This window comes from Podarcis bocagei, assembly GCF_964188305.1.
Source record: "Podarcis bocagei genome assembly, chromosome: 6".
Taxonomy (NCBI): domain Eukaryota; kingdom Metazoa; phylum Chordata; class Lepidosauria; order Squamata; family Lacertidae; genus Podarcis; species Podarcis bocagei.
Window position 1 is genome coordinate 58,568,579 of NC_138130.1, and position 20,262 is coordinate 58,588,840.

General features: G+C 38.6%; 1 protein-coding gene and 1 long non-coding RNA gene across 4 annotated transcripts in view; one reads left to right on the forward strand and one right to left on the reverse strand.

Moving 5' to 3' along the window:
* The window catches only part of NCAM2 (neural cell adhesion molecule 2), a 206,491-nt gene that overhangs the window by 177,380 nt on the left and 8,849 nt on the right, over positions 1–20,262 (reverse strand). The window lies entirely within an intron of this gene.
* Positions 340–9,113, forward strand: LOC308590083. Its single transcript, XR_014009688.1, has 3 exons — positions 340–385; positions 2,908–2,956; positions 9,025–9,113. It is a non-coding gene; the product is annotated as an uncharacterized lncRNA (long non-coding RNA).

Consider the following 20,262-nt stretch of genomic DNA (forward strand, 5'->3'; position numbering starts at 1 on the left):
GATTTGCTCTTCTTCCTATTAGATTGAATTGTGTTTATAAGGTGTAGTGAAGCTGCAGTTTTGTGAGGCTGTTTCTTGATTTAAAATGGTGGAGTGAAGGAAAAACATCCTCTGTAATGACACTCCTGTCTACGATACAGATTTCCCCACACAAAGGGAATATGTACTATTAACAACGTCCATAGTGATTGGTACATCTGAGTACTATTATTTGTATATCAAATGAAAGCACTCTGCAATGCATCTGCCATTATGTTACATTACTTCAGAGATTAATTCAGCCTAGGAACTCTCAGATAATATGAACACTTCTTGTCTTTGTCAGCCATTTATAGGATGAAAAATCCATGCCTCAAGAAAGGAAAAGCTTCATCAAGATATCTTGGTAGGCTGGTTATACTGATTTATCTTTATCTTTTGTTTTCCTTCTGTTGCTCCAGCAGATATGTAAGTGGAGGGGGAGTGTGGATAATGACAAGCAATTTCATTCTGGAACATGTGCATTGTTCAAAAAGATCTTATCAACTGAAATTGATTACTAGTCTCTTCCAGTGCTTCAGGTTAGCTCTCACAGTCCCTTTTTATGAACCAATTCACTTAAAGTATTAAATACTTTAAAAATAATTACTAAGAATGGCTTTTGATATGAAAGAGTTGCTGCCAGTACAATATGCATCCATTCTCAGGAAACTATTTTCCCTGTGATGATAGCCCAACTTGGAAACATGTGGGTTAGAAAGAGTGAGGCCATTCACTGGTCCTGCCTCCTCTATTCCATTGCCATGACTAGCCACACTCTTCGCCTCATGCAATTCAGTCTTGTGATTCAACATCTAGAATAAAGCTTATGGGTAAGAGGAATGTCCTGCAGTATATGGATAAGTTTTGAACATGCAGATGGTGAGTGAATCCCACCGTAGGCATACATTGCTTTAAAAAAGAAGTCAGACTCCTAGTTTTTTTTATCATTTATACTCCATTGCTATTCTGATAGCTAATTCATATCACACAAATATGATCACAAACATTTTTTGCTGTTTCCTTCCTTTTCAGAAATGAGAATGAGGTCACAAATTGACATACGCTAACATAGAAAACAATACTAAGCACTCTATTCACAATGGTAAGCTGGCCTGCTGAAATAAAAATTAAAAAAGATGTGATGAAAGCTTTTGAAAGTGGCTCAATAAAAGTAGGGGTTATTCATTGCCTAGGACCTACAGTGTCCAGAAAATAATAGGAATTCAGCAAAGTGTATTATACAAATATCATTAGAGTTCACTCTTCCTGGCGAAGACCACTATTCCACTGTAATTTAGCACACATTTCAATTTCAAAAGGCATTTTCAATGTTATGATATGGTATATGTCTAAACATCAAATTTATTCTTATTATAAACCACTCAACCAAAGAGAGTTTAGTACATTTGTAGAGAAATTGCACACATGTTCTGCCATTCATACACTTTTCTTTCAATCATTTCAGCAATAAACTGTTAGAAAAGGAAATAAAGTAATTCCATTTCACATACAGGTTGGCAAAATTATAGGGGCATATAATTTATAAGTACAAACCACAGTCTAAATTCCAAAAAATAAACTTGTAATAAAACTTTTAAGTTTAATGTAAAATAAACTTTTGCCTGCTGAAGCAGAAATGATTTATAAAAGGCATATTACTTGCATCTAAGTAAATAAGAACCTAAGAATTGTCATGCACATCTAAGTACCAGTGGGCTGACTCAGCACCAAAACTCTTATGACTTTACAGTCTTATTTATTTAAATATTTCAGGTGTTTCATTCTGAAGGCTAAGAATGAAGTGAAAATCAGTATAAGAATGGGGGAAAGGAAAATAGGAGTGGTAAATAAACTATATATTAAAATTACAAACAACATTCCTTTCTTTGTAATGTGAAAATATAATAGCCCTGGCACCAATGTCATCTGTCTAAGCTGGTCCCATGTTTTGTTGGAGGAACTAGACATGGAAGAAGGGGTAAATTTCTTTACAGGTGCAAGGTCAGCCAAGCCAGTTGCTATGGCAATGGCCCAGTGCTGTCTATATAAGTCATTAAGGCACATCAGCTCAGCGGTCCAGGCGCTTGTGCTGAATGACAGTCAATAAGTCTGTCTGTGAATTGGAATATGTGTTACGTCTTGAATTGCTGGAGCAACAGATATCCTTTGTGCTTGTATATATCTGTATCTGTATCTAAAAGCCTACAAGCTGTATGTCTATATCAATGTATGTAACTGTATTACTGAAGCATAATCTTCTGCAGCAGTAAAACTGTTTGGACCTAAGCTGCCTGTGTGTGGTGATTGTAACTGTGGACAACTTTCGCTATGTGGATATCTTAGCTCAGATTCCCAGCACCCTTGACATTCATATATTAAGTGTGAGTGTCTATGAAGGAATCACACATGTCATGCAACAATAGAGCTCTAATTGGTACTAAAAGCCTGCTATCTCTATTAAGATCTTCTAATATGGCTCATAAATATTTCTACTTATTGAATCAAAAGTGGAAAGGGGATCAATAAAACCAACAAAAGTCTCTGGTTATTGTTGTTTTTAATGTGAAGCTATTTATGAATCAAATGATTCAGTATAAAATATTGATCTATAGCTGGCTCCAAACCCAGCCTGCTTGTCTGCCAATAAGTAATTCGTAAAATAAAGCAACCAGTTTTTGAATGGTTATTGCCATGAAAATAATACGTATATATGTTATTATTAATATACATAGGTAAGTGTCTTATTATATATCAATCTGGACTCGTTTCAGTCTAGGTCCAGGTTGAATGGATCAAAGTGGCTTTAGTTGTCCAGGAGAGAAGGGTGAAATATTACCCTCCTGGGCTTAATTTCTCAGCAGCTTTTTATACCATCATCCATAGCAGGGCTTCTTTCAGAGGGAGCTTACAGGAACTCAGTTCCAGAACCTCTCAGGTGGGTGCCATTGCCATTCTAAAAGAATGAGGAAGGTATTCCTGGTGAGTTCTGGCACCTGTTTTTCTGATCTTCTGCATGTATATGTTTTACTGAGCTGGCTTGATGGGTTGGGAGTGGTTTTGCTCAAACCTTCAAGGCTGGTTTCAGAGGAAGCATTGAGGGCTGATATTTCAACTTCCTGGCAGTTGTGCTATAGGGTGCTGCAGGATATCATATTGTTCCCAGTGAAAGGTGCAACTTTTCAGGAAAAGAATTCATAAGGTTCAAGATAAAGGAACAAGTCATAGGGCACTGAGGAATTTAAGCAACATACCCACTCCAGAGCAGAAGCAGCATTGTTGAGGTAAAAGGGCCTAGAAGAGGATAAAAACAATAAACATGCATTGCAGACCTGAGCAGGGGTAGCGGTGTTAAACCTTTATTCAAAATCACATCCTTTTACTCTCAGCTTGGACAGAGTAACCAACTTTGTAGAGAAGCACACTGCTCAACTGTTCTGTAATCAATATGTGGAAGATCCTGGAATGTTAGGAACTCCAGAAAATACATGTCTAAAAGAGAAATTATAAGAGTTAAGGACAAGATGAAGTATTTAATTGCTGCTACATTAAGAAGAAATCTCATTTGTAATGTTATTTTAGAAGCAGCTGAGACTCTTCCACTCGTACCTGTTGCTTCAAATACACTTACATCCTTTATCACCATTTATTCTCAGGCAGACTTCCAAGAACATGCACAGTAGTGCATTGGTCCCACTTTAGACCACTTAGTTCAGGGGTGGGGGATGGGATCCTGAGCTCTGCCCCCCAATGCAGCAGTCAGTCACCTGATTTCATCATGACTCTTATTTAACTCCACAAAGCAGCAGGCTTGAAGTCACTGCTAATCAACAAAGCTTCAAGATCTCCTGATCAGGAGCTTGAAAATGCAGCAGATTCCAAGGGGGGTGCATTTGGTGCCAAATGTAAAAGGCATTGAATGCAAGCTTACCTGCCAAGGAACAACTGGGAATGCACTTCAAGGCTGCCAATATATAGATACTTCCTATTTTTCTAGAAAAATAGGTGCCCGTACTTACCATGAAGTTGTTACCATAAGTGTCACACTTTTTAACAACAACAAATCTTGCCAGTACTGCGTACCCTTGAGTACCCCTAAAATAATAATCACTGCCTGTAAATATTGCTGCATGAACACATAGCAGAATTTCCAGGGACAAAATTTCCATTAGGGGACATTCACAACTCTTGTTTGTCACGGTAATATCATATGCCTCCACCGTGTGAGGTCCGGAGTGTGGCAACATGAAAATGGGCCTTTTCTGCAGTGGCTCCCCATTTGTGTAATGCTCTCCCTGGGGAGATCCAGCTGGTACCTTCATTATAAATCATTAGGTGCCAGGCAAAAACATTCCTCTTCAACCAGGCCTTAGGCTGATTAACATCTTATACCCCTTTTTAATGTGTTTGAAAGAGAGGGGATGTGGCGAGGGGACTGTATTGCCTTTTTTTGTTCTTTTTTATTATGTATTTTGTGTTTTTGTGTGTTTTTTATGTTGTGAGCCACCTTGAGATCTACAGATAGTGGGCAGTATACAAATGCAATAAATACAAATAAATAATAAAATAATTTTAAGAGACATTTACAGGGATGTTTCCTAGCCACTCCATGTGGCATTAACTTTTAAACAAGTTAGAAGAAGAAGAAGAAGAAGAAGAAGAAGAAGAAGAAGAAGAAGACATAAAAGGCCATTGGACCACCTCATAATTATAAGTATAACTAAATGTAAAAAGGTAAAGGTAAAGGACCCCTGGATGGTGAAGTCCAGTCAAAGGTGACTATGGAGTGTGGCGCTCATCTTGCATTGGGCTAAATACTAAATATTTCCTGCCCGCATACATCAAATGACTTTTACAATATTCATCATTAGCTCTGCTTTTTTAAATTATTATTTACTTTCATTGGAAGCACAGTCCCAACCTAAACTGAAACTCTTTTTTATAAATTATATAAATCAATGCCAAAACTCATTTAACAACATTCCTTTTTTTCTTTTAGACTGCTTTCACCATCCCAAATGAATGCAATATGTATAAAATCATTTATGAGGACCAAATGTATTGTTATTACCTAGGTGCTCTTCTGAAGCCTCTCAAATAGAAAATCTTTAAATGTAATGATACAGAAAAATGATACCATCTTAAAACAGAATGAGAGCTCCAAAGACTTTAGAGTTTATGATTAAGAAATAACAGCTCTGGCATATTAATATATAGTGGATTAATTCTGTGGAACAGTTTTCAATTTTAGCTAATCCTGTTTGCAAATCTTCATCAACCAAACAGATGGATAGTATTATTAGAAGCAGAGTATTAAAGATGGATTATTGGAATGTCCAATATTTGACAAATGATAATGAGTTAAAACAGCTGAGAAGGAAAATCCTTTTGTCCTTTTATGAAAATCCTGATGGAGATGAACAAAATAAAAAAAAACAGATGACACTCTTGAGGGAAGTGAGGAGTGAAAGACAAAATTAGATATGATAATTTCAGTGAATTCCCAAGATTCTCTTCAAAATGTCATGTGCTCTTAAAGAAAATCTGGAAAATCTGCTGCAGCCAAGGATGAGGGTGGTAATTTTCATAAAGCTTTGAAAAAACTATTGTCCCCAAATGGAAACAAATAAATACTCATCACATCATGGCTACCACTCTTTAGTAAGATGATACTTAGAATGAATACATCCTGTTGTCATCCCCGTTAAGCAATTCCACCCTGGTTCTTATCCTGGGATCAACCAGTATCTGACCATTGCTCATCGCACGCAGTCCATTCAAGGAGGGAACTATAGGCAGCATAATCCATCTCACACTATCTAATCTATGAGGTCAATGAAGCTACCAATGCTCTGTGGAAGACAAATCCCTGTTCCCTCGTGCCAATTAGGTACAGCAGCCTTCACTGCTGTGGTGTCTCTTGGTGGTCACCAATATAATCCAGGTGATTTCATTTTGTACCAGCTTCTGTACTTCCTTCAAATGAAGACACACGGGAATATTCTAGTCAGTAGATGAGCAGTGGATGAGTAGTAGAGACTAGGTCGCCCTTCTCTAGGTATGGTCTCTGCTGGTGTACTACCCTATGATGTACCTAGCACTTCCAAGTCCAGGAAAACCTCAAAGCTGCAATCTTGTCCTCCCAAATCAATAGTCAGCAGCAAAGCTCAATTTAGAGCAGTTGGTTTTCCTACCAAGAACCTTAATCTTATTTGGTTTAAGTCTCAGCTAGTTCAGCAAAAATCAGCTCCTGACCCCTATTTATGAGCATGGCAGCCTCCCTGGGGTTGGTAGATGAAGATGAAAGTTAAAGCCGTATACTGGTGACATTGTAGCCTGTATCGCTGGATTTTCAGGCAAACGTTTGGGGAAAAGATGGAGTTCTGGGGCACCCTCTATATCAAAAGCCATGTGATGGAGCAGAAGTCTGTGCACACTTCCTTTGGGGAATATTGCTCCAAAAGGATTGGAATCACCATTATGCTGTGCCTAAGCTCAGCCCAGGAAGATGGGCCAGGATGATACCATGGTCAGTCTTACTGAAAACTACTGAGAGGTCCATTCCCTGGCATGATTATTCTGGTGCATCCATCCTGCCATCCAGCACTTGTCTCTTGAAAAAGTCTTCCCATTCTGCATGGCAGCAGAAGCAAATGCATTAAACCCAATTCAGTCAAACTTCACACACCTTGTGAGCAATGATATAGTGTTCTTCCTCAAATTGGCATTCAAGACGGAAGTGGTATTATCTGAAAGCTTCATGCATTTCCACATACACATGTGACATGTACATGTCACCTTTGCAGTTCCCTCCCCTAAGTGGCGTATGAGATGCTGCAGGAAGTCAAGTAAACAAACATGACAATAAGCATTTATAAATTAATACTTCCATGTGCAGTGCCCTATTTTGGATACTGTACCAGATGGACTTTTAGTTGGATGAAGCAGGCGTCTTAGTTAATAGGTAAAGACAGCTTTGCCATTGACTTTAATAGGACCAGCCTAATGTTTCAGACATCACAAACAAACCCAAAGGACATATTGAAATGTGAATGTGACGTTAGTGATAGAGAATCTTTCATGGAAGCTACTTAAATACCAGGCCTTTGGCCTTTCAAATGTGTTTGTAGGAGATAGGTTATTGGTTTGTTTTTGTTTTATTATGTAATTTGTGTTCTCATTGTGTGTGTTTTTTATTGTTAACCACCCTGTGATTTTCGGATGAACAGCAGTAAACTAAAAAAAATAAATACAATATTTGAACAGCATGTAATCAGATGTAAAGGACATGACCAACTCTTCATAGGGTTAAGCTATCCAGGTAGTGATTAAAAGACTGTGCTATATTCTTTCGAAAAGAAAGAAAATGTCCAGGATATTCAGAAACAGCTTGAGATTATGTATGTTTTTTCAGAAGTATGTCCAAAGGAGTTCAATAGCATTTACTCCCACATGAGTGTGCAATGGATGGTGGCCTTATTGCTCAGCTAAAAATATTATTTTAAAAATCTGCAGTGCAGTTTGGAAAATGTTCACACAGAAGTGGTTGTGCAAATATGAAAATCAACCATTAAAACTCTAAGTGTAAAATGTTAAAACAGTCTACCTTGAGAGGGAGAAAACAGCCGAGACAAATTTAGGTATCACACTTGTTTATTTCTACATCAGTTTGATATATATGTCTTAAAAAATACAGTGACCTAAATGCTGAATTACTAGCTTCATCTTTTTGCACTTAACAGTTTGTAAATCCTGCAAAGTTGTTTTCATCAAAAGATGTTGGGGTTTCTGAAAACCTTAGGTTTTATTGCCAAGTCTGCAAAAGCCATATTTTCCATGGATATCAACTAAAATGGCATATTTAACCCCCCTCCGCACCCCCATTTCCCACATCCAGAGGAAATGCCACTGAATAAAGAATTGTAGTCTCTGTTTTTTTCATAGTCTGTCACCCACAAAAGAAAAGAAAGCACATTGGAAACAGCAAACTAGGCTATTAAGCCCAGTATGTTAAAGGCACAGTACACCTTATGCAAATAATTCCTGGTAGTTTGTTTTAAGACTAAGATCAAGCCAGCTGTAGCACACATACAGATAGCCTTGTGCAAGAATATATTTAAATGCAGAGATTTTACAAGGACACACACACACAGATCGGCTTTAGCAATGTGACTAGAAAATTTCTAATACCTCTAGTTTTGAAAAGGAGTGCATGCTTGATCTCACAAATGTTGCATTTTTTAAAAAACAAAAAAAAAACCCTGTTTTGTCATTTGTATAGAATCATAGAATTGTAGAGTTGGAAGGGATCATGACAGGCATCTAGTTCTATCCCTAGCAATGTGTGAATATTTCGCCCAATGTGGGGCTCAAACTCACAATCTTGAGATTGGGATTCTCATGCTCTACTGACTCAGACTTCACATTTCACTGTTTTCAAAGATATTTCATGTACTATTTAACTAGAATTATAGGCATGTCTCCAATTTTATCCTCCTTTACCAAGACATTACTAGTGTGTCATTTCCCATACAGCCACAGAGTTCAGAGTTTAACTCAAGATTCACATTTACTAATAGTACTATGGGCAATCATTCATGTATTTGTTTTGTTTGTTAAGTTTGTGTACCAGCCTTCATCTGAAGAACACAGGGCAGTTCACAACAAAATAAAAAATGAGAACACAAAATACATAACAAAAAACAAACAGACCTATAACTCCTCCCACAGACACATATTTATTTACTAAATTTGAACATCATCACCCAGTTTGGCTTTTTATCACCAAGTCCTCCTGCAACAAGGAATCATAGAATTGTGGAGTTGGAATGAAACTGAAGGGTGTGAGAAAATACAGAATAAAATGTAGAGTAGGAATTTCATGAGGAATCTTAACATTATCTAAGGACTGTTCATGTATCAGTTGATTGAACATCAAGTGGTGACTTACTCTTCCATATCAAGCACTATGTAGCAAGTATTAATGTTACTTCATGCTGCCCTAAGCTCTGGAGTGTACCAGGAAGCCAAGTGGGTTCCACAAAGCAGGAAAGCATCCAGATGTTCCAGAGTATGGCCAAGGCATGGACAGAAGCATCAGTCATAACAGCTGGAAAATCCCTCAGAGCCATTTGAAGACCCACTGGATCCATCAGCCTCCAAGGGTGGATCATCTTCATTGGTCCTCACCTCTTTGGAAGGGAAAAGGTGATGAAAACCTTGATCCGAGCAGAACATATCAAGGTCCAGAGTGTGGCTTGCCATATGCATTGGACTGGTGCCTTTTAAGGGCAGCCCCATGGTCATCATGGTAGCTATGAAGTCCTGAGCCACTCCAGAACCAGTCACCTTGGCACTGATATTAAAGTCCCTCCAAATTCCTCAATATTGCCTCCCAGACCAGTTCTGCCAGCTCATGCAGGGAAACAAGTCCTTTTAGATCTAATGAATGAAAATTTGCACAAAGATCAAGAAACAATGGTTCACTACCTAGGATAAGATATCCAAAACGAGCTTATACAGCTTCTAACAGGTGCTATAAAACAGAGTTTTAGCATATGCAAACTCAGCTGAATACTACTTAATTATTCTGGACGGCATACCTGATGTTAGTCATATTGAACAAATGATAATGAATGTGCATTATGTTGATGTAATCAGACTATCAGATAGTGAGGTGTCTGAGCCTGAGGCTATCATAAAAAAATTCTTGGGATTTGTTCCAATAAATTTGCAGGTGCCTTTATATAACAGAAACTCTTCCTGGATAGCTTGAGAAAATTTGATTATCAGTTGTGAATCTATGCGGTCAAGGTTATAATCATGAAAGGTTATGATCATGGGAGTAACATGAAAAGCAAAGAAAATGGCAGACAAAAGAGACTCCTGGACATAAACTGCTTTTTGTCCTCTTCAATGCACACTCATTAAACTTAGCCAATGGTGCTAAGTGTTTTCTGGGAGCCACTAGTTTCTTCAATTTCGTTCTGCTGATATATAATTATTCCTCTGCATCGACTCAACATTGGAAAATTATAACTAGCCATGTATCAAATTTAGGGATAACTGTTAAGCCATTGAGCAAGACAAGAAGAAGAAGAAGAAGAGGAGTTTGGATTTGATATCCCGCCTTTCACTCCCCTTCAGGAGTCTCAAAGCGGCTAACAATCTCCTTTCCCTTCCTCCCCCACAACAAACACTCTGTGAGGTGAGTGGGGCTGAGAGACTTCAAAGAAGTGTGACTGGCCCAAGGTCACCCAGCAGCTGCATGTGGAGGAGCGGAGACGCGAACCCGGTTCCCCAGATTACGTGACTACCGCTCTTAACCACTACACCACACTGACAAGCTGGAAGAGTCAGACGGATGCTTTAAAACCACTAAGATATCATATTGGTAGTATAAATAATGCTTTAATAGAGATTTTTGATGGCACACACCTAAAAGTTTCTCTGGAAATATTTTCTAAATTTAAGCTATGGCCCTTGCCAATGCAATTTGTAAGTTCAAGTTGCGGTATCCCTTGTTACATAGCGCAACATCCTTTTTGAAGTCAATCTTACAAGCAAGCTATTGCAAAATAAGAAAACTGATTTAAATTCAGCTACAAGCCAGTTGCAAATGCCTAAGAATTACCTTGTGAGACGCCGGTACGATGAGCATTTTCAATAAGTTTTGATAGATGCTACTGAGATTGCAAAGGATCTAGAAATACTATCAACGTTTGAGACAGAAATAGCAGTTTGAGTATGAGCCCCCAAAATAGGCGCCACAAGAACCAAACCAGAAGTTCAAAATAGGTTTCTACTGTGCTGTCTTAGGCATTGCCAAACAACAATATAATTTCGAAAGCTACAACAATCTGGCTTCCTGTGTGATATATACAGTATCAACATAAAACCCACTGAAGATGCACTTAAGGCCTGCACGAATTTGATGCAGAATGGAAACAAATATAATGATGCTGAAGATCAGTGCTGTGATCTCGAAGACTTCCAAAGTCTATGCTGCTGCAAGGAATCCACAATTCTCTTTATACTACAACAAAAATTCCAGTATAATGTGCTTCATGTTTTCATTGCTTTTTAAGGATCCTTCTCATACTTCTAGTTTAGTGGCAAGTGATGAGCACAGTTTCTAAAAGCACAAAATTACAAAAACTAGCTTATGCTCAACTATGTTGCAATGATAACTATATAAACTTAACATGCCCAATCATCAGCACTTGACCTGAAGGAATTGGTGGCAATTGGTGAGATTTTGATGTGCCTGAAAATGTGCTTCTTTAATGACTGAGCCAAAAGATTCCTGATCCTGTGCAAGGTGTAAGATTCACAACCCTTTTACACTATTTTGAAATGGAGCTGAACCAGAATTTTTGGCCCAGCTTTTTATTTGGGTTTGTGTGTGTGTGTGTGTGTGTGTGTGTGTGTGCAGAATATAGGCAATAAAATAGCTGGGGGGAAAGTAGTCACAAAAACTGCAGCAGGGGAGCAAAAAACCTTGCAAATGTTTTGAGAGAGGAACAAATATTTTGGCTTAATTTACTTAATAACAAGGTGGTAAGTCCCCACCCCATGCCTTCTATTTCACTATTTTAAAAGCATGTAGCTGCCCACAGCAAGCATGCCATAATTTTCTGCTTTCTGCTGCAGGAGGGATAAAATTGCCCATGGGAACACTACCATAGAAATCACACCATGCAACTGCTAGCAATGGGGTGGAGGAGGTCTGTATGTTGCCAAAGGGCCACCTTTTCTAAAACTAAATATAGTCTGGTGGTGGTTTCCATCAGCACTGTAGCTCAAGAAGAAAATGTTAGATCTCCCCTGCCTAAATGCAATAGTGGGGATCGCCTAGGATTAAAATTCACAAATGTTAGTGCAACAAACCATACAAATAACCTAACATGTAGGTAGGTCCTGTATCCACACACAAAGCAAAACACTGACATAATGGTAATGCTATTGGGGGGAGGGGGTTCTGAAAAGTCACCACCACTTTTTCCCTGGGGCAGCCGTGGAAGTGCATATATTTTGCTCAACAGTTTATTGTTAGTCTGCTCATGTGCTTCCGAGTGTGATATGATACTTTACCAGGCCCATTATAATTTTAATATGTCCATTACACAGTACTTTCCTCCTATTCATGCTCTCAGATAACATTATTGTAATCACTCTAGCTAAGGGCTTTATCCTTCATACAGGAGGGAAAGGGAAAGGTTTAAATCAAAAAGCTTGGAATAATCATGCACTGCACTTTCTGTAAAGAGCACCTGAAAATTACCACGATTTTATAGTTTATCTTTAGCACTCAATGATCCAACAGCTATAATTTCAAGAACTAATAAAAGAATCTCCTTAAATTAGGCTAGGTAGACCCCAAAATGGGGTTGTCATTTCTTAACCCCCATTTGATCATTCCTGGGAATCTAAAAATATAGAACAGTAGTGTTTTAGGGGAAAAGTTCCTTTTCTTAGGTGGCTATCAGGTAGTTGTATTTTCATAACAAAAACCTTCTAAAGTTATTGGCTGGCATACATTTGGCAGCTACCCTGCACAGATAAAAGGGATATATGGATTAAAGCTACTTAGCATTCTGGTCAGCACTGCAGAGCAGCAACATTACAAACAAAGATTTTACTAATTAGAAAGGCCTTTTTTCAGTGTATTTCATGGACTGCTAGGAAAGGCCCCCTTCCCAATAAAAAATATTTCAGAATCAGATATAAAATACAGAGTATGGATGCCAAAATTTCAGTGTTTGGCTCATCCTGTAATTTTTCAGTGAATTTTTGCAGTTATATTTTGAAAGAAGCAAGAACTCAAAGCAACTATTTGATACAAGGGATGAGAAGTTCAGTTTTTCAACATTCCATTTTGCACTCTTGTGTTTTCATACATAAGTCTGCTTCTATGAACTAAAAGCAATGATGAATATCCACATTTAAAGACATATTTTAAAAAATATTTCATCTGAAAATACACATTTCTAAATATATTCCGGGATGTTTTTTGAGCTGAGAACTGCATTCAAATTTTTGGGAAGTGTGAAAACTGGTGAATAAGTAAGTTCTGACCCACATGTCAGTCCAGTATGAGCAGATCAGATCAGTTTATACTTCAATTAAAACAAATCAGAATGAACGCCCAGTAAATAGCTGGCATCGTCACATACAGGAGTACTCTCTAAACAAGTCATCTGGAAAACAACTTCAGTCTCTTTCGTAATGATGAAAGATGTCATCTCTTTGCAAATAATACAGCTGGAATGTTCTATGTCACCATTGCACATATCTCATCTTCCATAAGAACATTAGAAGAACTGGATCGTACCAAATGTCTAGCTAGTCCTCTTTGCTAGAGCTGCCAACCAGACTCCTGTGGGAAGCCCCAAAGTTGGACATGAGAGAAATAGCCATTGTTTGCTTTTGTTCCCTGATGATTGGCACTCTACATCTAATACTGGAGGTAATATGAATTTTTCCAAGTTGGGAACCATAATTAGGCATGGAGAAGGAATCCACCAAGTTCAGACAGGCTGACATGATTTGATCTATGTTATGCACTGAAGTTCTCACCCTGGGCCAGCAGGGGGATACTGTAGATAGTTATGCAAATGAAGGATCAAAAGTGACGTTCAGTGATTGGATAGTTTTAGAAAGTTGCTACGGTTACGTTGTTCTGGAGCTCTATATAAGCAGGCTGACTGAGCTCTTCAGTTCAGTTCTGTTCTGGCCTCTGAATAAACAAGAGCTGTTTGAAGAATCGCTGTGTCATCTGATATGTTCGCCCACAACTTAACAATCTAGGCATAAATTGACCTGGATCAGTCCGTGAACCCACAGCGAATTCACAGTTCTGTGGATCCAGTTATAAGGTAGTATGAGGATTGCAGCACAGCCTCTAAAAGCTATTTCTTTCCTTTAAATGTTTGAAAGCAGATAATCCAGCCATCTGGAGCCACAACAGCAGTTCCCTCAGGGAGTGATGATGTCCCATTGCTCTTCAGGAGAATTGTACAGGGGAAAACATGGCTGGCTCCATGTAAATAGTAAAGGCATTTACCTGCCTCATGTTTTTACATGAATTTTTAAAGAGATTTTTCCCTTACAAATATGCATAGAACCAGGACAGCATAGAATTAGTCCCATACTCATGCAGAGTTGGAATGAACTGGATTTTGACAGATCTAGCCCTCAGGATATTAAGACATACAGCTTGGTAAAATAGCACCTGTCGTGCAAGCAGAAGGTCCCAGGGTCAATCCCCAGCTTCTCCAGGTGCAGCTGGCTGTAAAACTGCCCAGGTTCTAGTATTAAAAGAGGGGGAGATTTATCAATCTATCAATGCCCTGCCTTAATCACCTAAACTGTAACACTCCAGATTATGAAATGTTTCCTCATTTGGGACTTGCTTCAACTCCTTCATCATTTTGGTTGCCCCTTTCTTCCCCTTTTCCAGCTCTGTGATATCCTTTCTGATATACTACAAGAAACCCACAGTTCCACATGTGGTCTTATGGACAACTCCTCTTGTGTTTAAAAGGAGGGAAGTTTCTATGTTCTAATAGGTACGAATGGAAAAGTATTTCATGAAGCATTGCTCAAGGGCCACATTCCCTTGTTGGTATCTATGGGGGGAGGGGAGAAACATGCCAATTGTGGGAATGGTCAGAGGCAATGGATGTGCCTCTTAGCTTTGTACAGTAGGCTACATTATACAAGTCACATGAAAGTATGAGGTTCTACAAAGTAACACTCATGCACAACTCTCCATGCAGAAAAGCAAGAGGCATAATCACAGAAGAACATATTCCTGATGAAGAAAAGCACTCAGTGAGGTTATGGAGGGCATGGTTATAGGCGGTTATAGGTTACTGCTGTAATAGACAAAGATAGCTGCCCATATTTTGTTGCTGCTGCTGTTACAATTAGCGTATAAATAAAAGATATACAAGCAAGAATGATATAAAAAGATTAAAGTCACTTCTAAGGGAACTACACCTACAGTACATTAGAAATTTCTATAGTACCAATCCAACTTGTAGTTTTCAGTAAACCTTCATCTTTCAGATCCAGACATTTACAATACAATTCTTATTCTCTTTTTTTGGGGGGGGGGGGTTAAGTGTCCCATAGATGCTTTATTTAATCAGTACATCACTTTATTGAAGCTTGGGGTCAATTGCATTGCCTTGAAGTCCCCTTACATTTCTTTCTTTCACGTGCCACTGATTTTCATATCAAAGATTTACGTGTTAAGCTTCAAACTTTATTATGCAGCACCAGCTTCTCCAGCTTCTAATTCTATTAGTAATAGACATACTGTAGCTGCATGAATCAGCATGTTTGCATAGTAGTATGTAGCACAGATGTTCCAGTGCTATGACCAATGGGTCCCGAAAGAGTAATTAACTCTTAGAATTCTTATTTGTGTCACTCTAGACAATGCTGATTTTAAATAAAGGCCAACTGATACTGGCCCACATGTTTAGTAATAGGTAGGCATATATTATATTAATGCCTTTCTACGTACAAATTCTTAAAAACCACTATGTTCATTAATTGAATTCAGAATTCAGCTCAGATTTATCAAACCCATGCCTCTTTCTCATAGTCACATACAATTATCAATGTAAAGGCATGGTTCAAGCAACACTGGAACACAATAATATGTGATTAAAATATAAAATGTGCATATATGCCAAAAAGCAGGAGTAAAAAAAACTAACTCTACAATTAAATTCAATCATATCAAATAAAATATTTGATATATTCAGGAAGATTCCATTTTTTAATAGCAGTAACATAGTCAGGATAGAGCTAGATATGTTAAAATTGGGGTGTACCGACACATCTTAAAATAAATACTCCTGTAAAAGTACCAGTCTTTTTTAAAAAGGAAAAGCATTACATCATAACCCTGTAAGTACACAGAATTTATGAGCAAAAATAGCTACAGAAATCAAATGCAAATCTATGGGAAGACCCATCCAAGCGCTTAGCAGTTGTTGGAATCAGAGCCCAGAACTGCCATAAATGGCACAAAGCCATTTAATATCCAATCACCCAGCCCCAATGCTTCAATGACTAGCAACATGATTTGAATATTGAACATTCTGAAACAGTTTGAAGTTGTAATATAAAACCAGAAACTAAGCCACCAAACTCACATGATATGTATAAGTTCCCTGTTATCTAAAATGCTATATCCTTGGAATCAATACATTCAGAGCGTGAATCACAGATTGTGAATAACAGTTATTTCCATAAATAAGAACAGCACACCTGTTTTTAGTACTTACAGACCTGTTCTGGTCTTATCTCACATATACAGAGATTAGGACCACTATTATTATAATTTAATACAAACAGCAATAACTAGAAGCCTGTAGCCAAAGAGTTGAATGTTTCATTCAAATCAAAATGAGGCATTCAGCTGCAGAAGCAGTGGTACTGTCAGGGCAGGACTTTGGGGGCAGAGGTTCAGAATGCAAAGAGTCTCTAAACACTGCAAAATAGTAAAGTAATACCCACTTCTCATGGGACATTCAGGAGAACAAATGGCTAAGGAGTAAATCCTACACAAATCTGGAATGAAGCTCCTAAGGTAGTTAGATGGCACCTTGTACATCTCCGTCTGGCAACTCCTGCAGCCAAGCTGGTGCCAAATACATTCCTCTGCTTTCCTTTGGACCACATCAGTGAGGTCAAGAGGAAGCCTTGTTATCTGAGCAGCCCACAACTTCCAAACACATTGCCCAGGCTTGCAATCCCGGAGTGATTACTTCCCTGATGCCAACTCAGCAAAAACAACACAGGAAGCAGCAGTTATGAGTTACTGGTCTCTACAGCCACAGGAGGCACTGTGATACTCTGGTGGTTTGACTTCAGCTCTGGAAGTACACACTTGAGGCAGACAGATGCCACAACAGTAAAGTAACACACATTGCCATTTAAAGAGAGGGCCCCATAGGATGAGTGAAACCACAGTCTAAAATGATGCAACTACCACTGCCCACCAACATTAGCTACTGCTTCTTGTCACAGGTTGCTTCCTGAGGGTTGTCAGGTCACAATATATTAGTGACAGTAGAAGCTCTTTTAGACTCCTGACTTGGGGTGGGGAACCTGTGGCCCTCCAGCTGTTACTTGACGCCAGCTCTCATCAACCCCTGTCAGCACGGCCAATGATCAGGGACGATGAGAGTTGTAATCAAACAACATCTGCAGAGATGCTGCTAACCAATCACTGCTATTCACATGATCTCTTGTTTTGAGTAAGTTCCTTTTGTTGGTTTCTGTTTTATTCAACTCTGTGCCTGCTCCAGTGTCTGATGTTGCCTTGGTTTCTACTTTTAACCCACAAGCTACTTTGTCTCACTTTGTTTGGTCACTATGGCTTGAATCCTGAGATAAGGAAATTCAAGGAAGGAAAGCTTACCATCTCTTGTAGCTTTTCTGGGGATCATGAGACTCTTCTGAAACCCATTTTTCCATAAACATCCTGATATTATTCTAGGATCAAGGCAATTCTCCCCTTCCTTAGGAGTCCCTGTATTTTATCCCACAATGTTCAGCAGATGCTCTGGCTGTCCAAAAAGTATTACCAAGGTACATGGGTGGCTTGAACAGGGGGGAGGCAGAGAACTTTTTTTCTGATCAGTTCCTTATGTTTTTCTTTATCCAAGGAGTCCCAGGCCTCTTAGTAAGCTTCCTGATCACTCCTCTCTCCTGCAAAATTTATTCAAAGCCAACCCATGACTGCCCCTACTTGCATTCTTCATCTACTCTTTCTTCAAATTCATATTTCTCCGTTTGTTGCCTTTGGCTTCATTGAATTTACTAGGTTCCCTGTCCTGAAGCTTCAGTGAATACCAGGACCACTTCCTAGTGTACCCTGTGAAGTTTTCATCCCAAGCAAACTAATAAGTTACCCTTCCTTCACTCAATATGTACTTCAAATTGTTTAGCTTCTTGAACTGAACATTCCAGAGCAACAGAGTAACATGGCCAAACAATGCCAGAAGTTTCACAACCACAATACAGCTGCTACAGGAGTGGTGGTAAAAAAAAAAGGTGTCTGAATTTTTCAGTGTTCCATCATTATAATGCCATCAAGATAATTTATACTCTCATTCTAAAAGTTGGTGTAGAATTTGATTATACCCAAGTGCCTACTCGTCTACCAGAAAAAAATGTGAATATTCATCCCTCTCTTCCTTTTCTCCAGCAACAACAATGAGATAAGCAGGATGGAACATCCAAGAAGGGTATTCGGGTGTGGGGAGATCATGGGTGTGTGGTATTTAGCTAGGAAATGAATTCAAATTGGCATGGAAATAAATTTAGGTATTGCCTGAAGTGGGTGAAATTAAAGACTCAATCCCATTTTAGATGGCAATCCCATTTATGCTGCAAAGAGTTTTATTTTAATCTCTTGACTCCCTTAGAACTTAATCATTCATTATTATCATAGTTGTCAAACTGTTATCAGTATCTACATAACATCAACCAAAGAGAAAATAAAACCTAGACTTCAAATGTAATGGAAAGTGTATGGGTACACATTCATAGCTGGTCTGATAATATGGTTTTTGTTAAAGATTTCTTAGAAAAATGAGAACTTCACATGTCAAAAAAGTGTAGGTTTATGATCATGTGCTTACTTGTCATTATTCTTCTGCAGTATGCAAAAAGGCTATTGAATCCTGCTCTGATTATTTAAAAAGAATACTTATCTAGTTTTTATTGGTCTTATACTACTTTAACTAACATGGCTTCCCTGACAAAATACGGGCAATGTAAATTTTGTGAAGTGCTAGAATTCTGTTAGATGTCCATACTTCCCCCTGCTTCACTACAGCATTCGCCAGTAAAAAAGATTTTAATCTATAGTGCAGATATGAGCAGAAAGATTCTAGGTTGATGAACGTAATTCCCAAGCACCTTATTGTCAAAAATATATATCCAGTAATTAAATGTAATATGACCATGCTAGAGCTCCAGTGAGATTTCCTAGCAGACAGCATCATATATTTGAAGCAGCTACTGCTTGCCATTGATTTTAAATTTGGTACACAAATGGTAACATAAGAATGATGCTCTTGTTCATTATTAAAGCCCAGATTCTATGCAGCTGCACTCAGGAACAGGCATGAGGATCCTACTGTAGCTGCAAAGGCACAACTTGTTTCTTCATGTTAGAACAAGGGCCTGATGTCAGCACCAGAGCCCTGCACAGCACACAGCTTAGTATCAGCATTAGTGCCATGCTAAAATGTCTCTTGAATTCCCCCCTCCCAGTCAATCTCCATCAATTAAAGAGAAAAGAATCTGCATAATAAAATTATCAAAATGGAGAAGTTCTCACAGGTGAGGTGCAGAGTTTTGCTGTGCTTATTTTCCAAGTGGCCAGGGGCTTTTGTGAGCATCCTGAAAACCCCATGACCTCTTCAGCTGAACTCTTCTAAAAGCATAGGAAGTTGGGGTTGGGGTGCTTCCGGTGCATACAACAGCTGTTCATTTTTAAGTGGTTGGATTTAAAAAAGAAAAAAAAAACCTGCAAGTCTCTCAGCCCCACTCACCTCACAGAGTGTTTGTTGTGGGGGAGGAAGGGAAAGGAGAATGTTAGCCGCTTTGAGACTCCTTAAAGGGAGTGAAAGGCGGGATATCAAATCCAAACTCTTCTTCTTCTTCTTACCCTTAAAAATAATATCAACAATTGAACCAGTCTCATGTGCTTTGTAACATCTCCTGGATTTCTATTCTTCAATTAAAGCTCCTTTCCATGGACCTTATCCAGATCAGGAATCACAAGCAGAGAATCTGTAGAGGGCTAGAGAAATATTTAATGGAAATTAAAATGCACACACATTACCCATGGCCATCTCAGAGTAATAAAGCAAGCTTTCAGATCTGAAAGCACCTCGAGAATGAGGGAGAAAAATTGAAAACCTTTAAGAAACTGGAGGACAGATTTCAGCATAACTTGAATCAGCATGCAAAGGAATTCCTCCAGGTTCCTGTTTTGCACCCACAAAAAGGTATGAAGCATAATATCAAGCTGTGTGAGTGGCAATTGTCATTATTTGGGGTAAACAGGCTGTCAATACAAAAGTGAACAGATCTATCCCATTTCCCTAGGACTATGTCCATAATTATGCTACAGAATGGCATGTCTCTACGTACATCATCTGTTCAAGAAAAACAACCACAAGAACAAGTTGTAGGGTACAGTGGGAT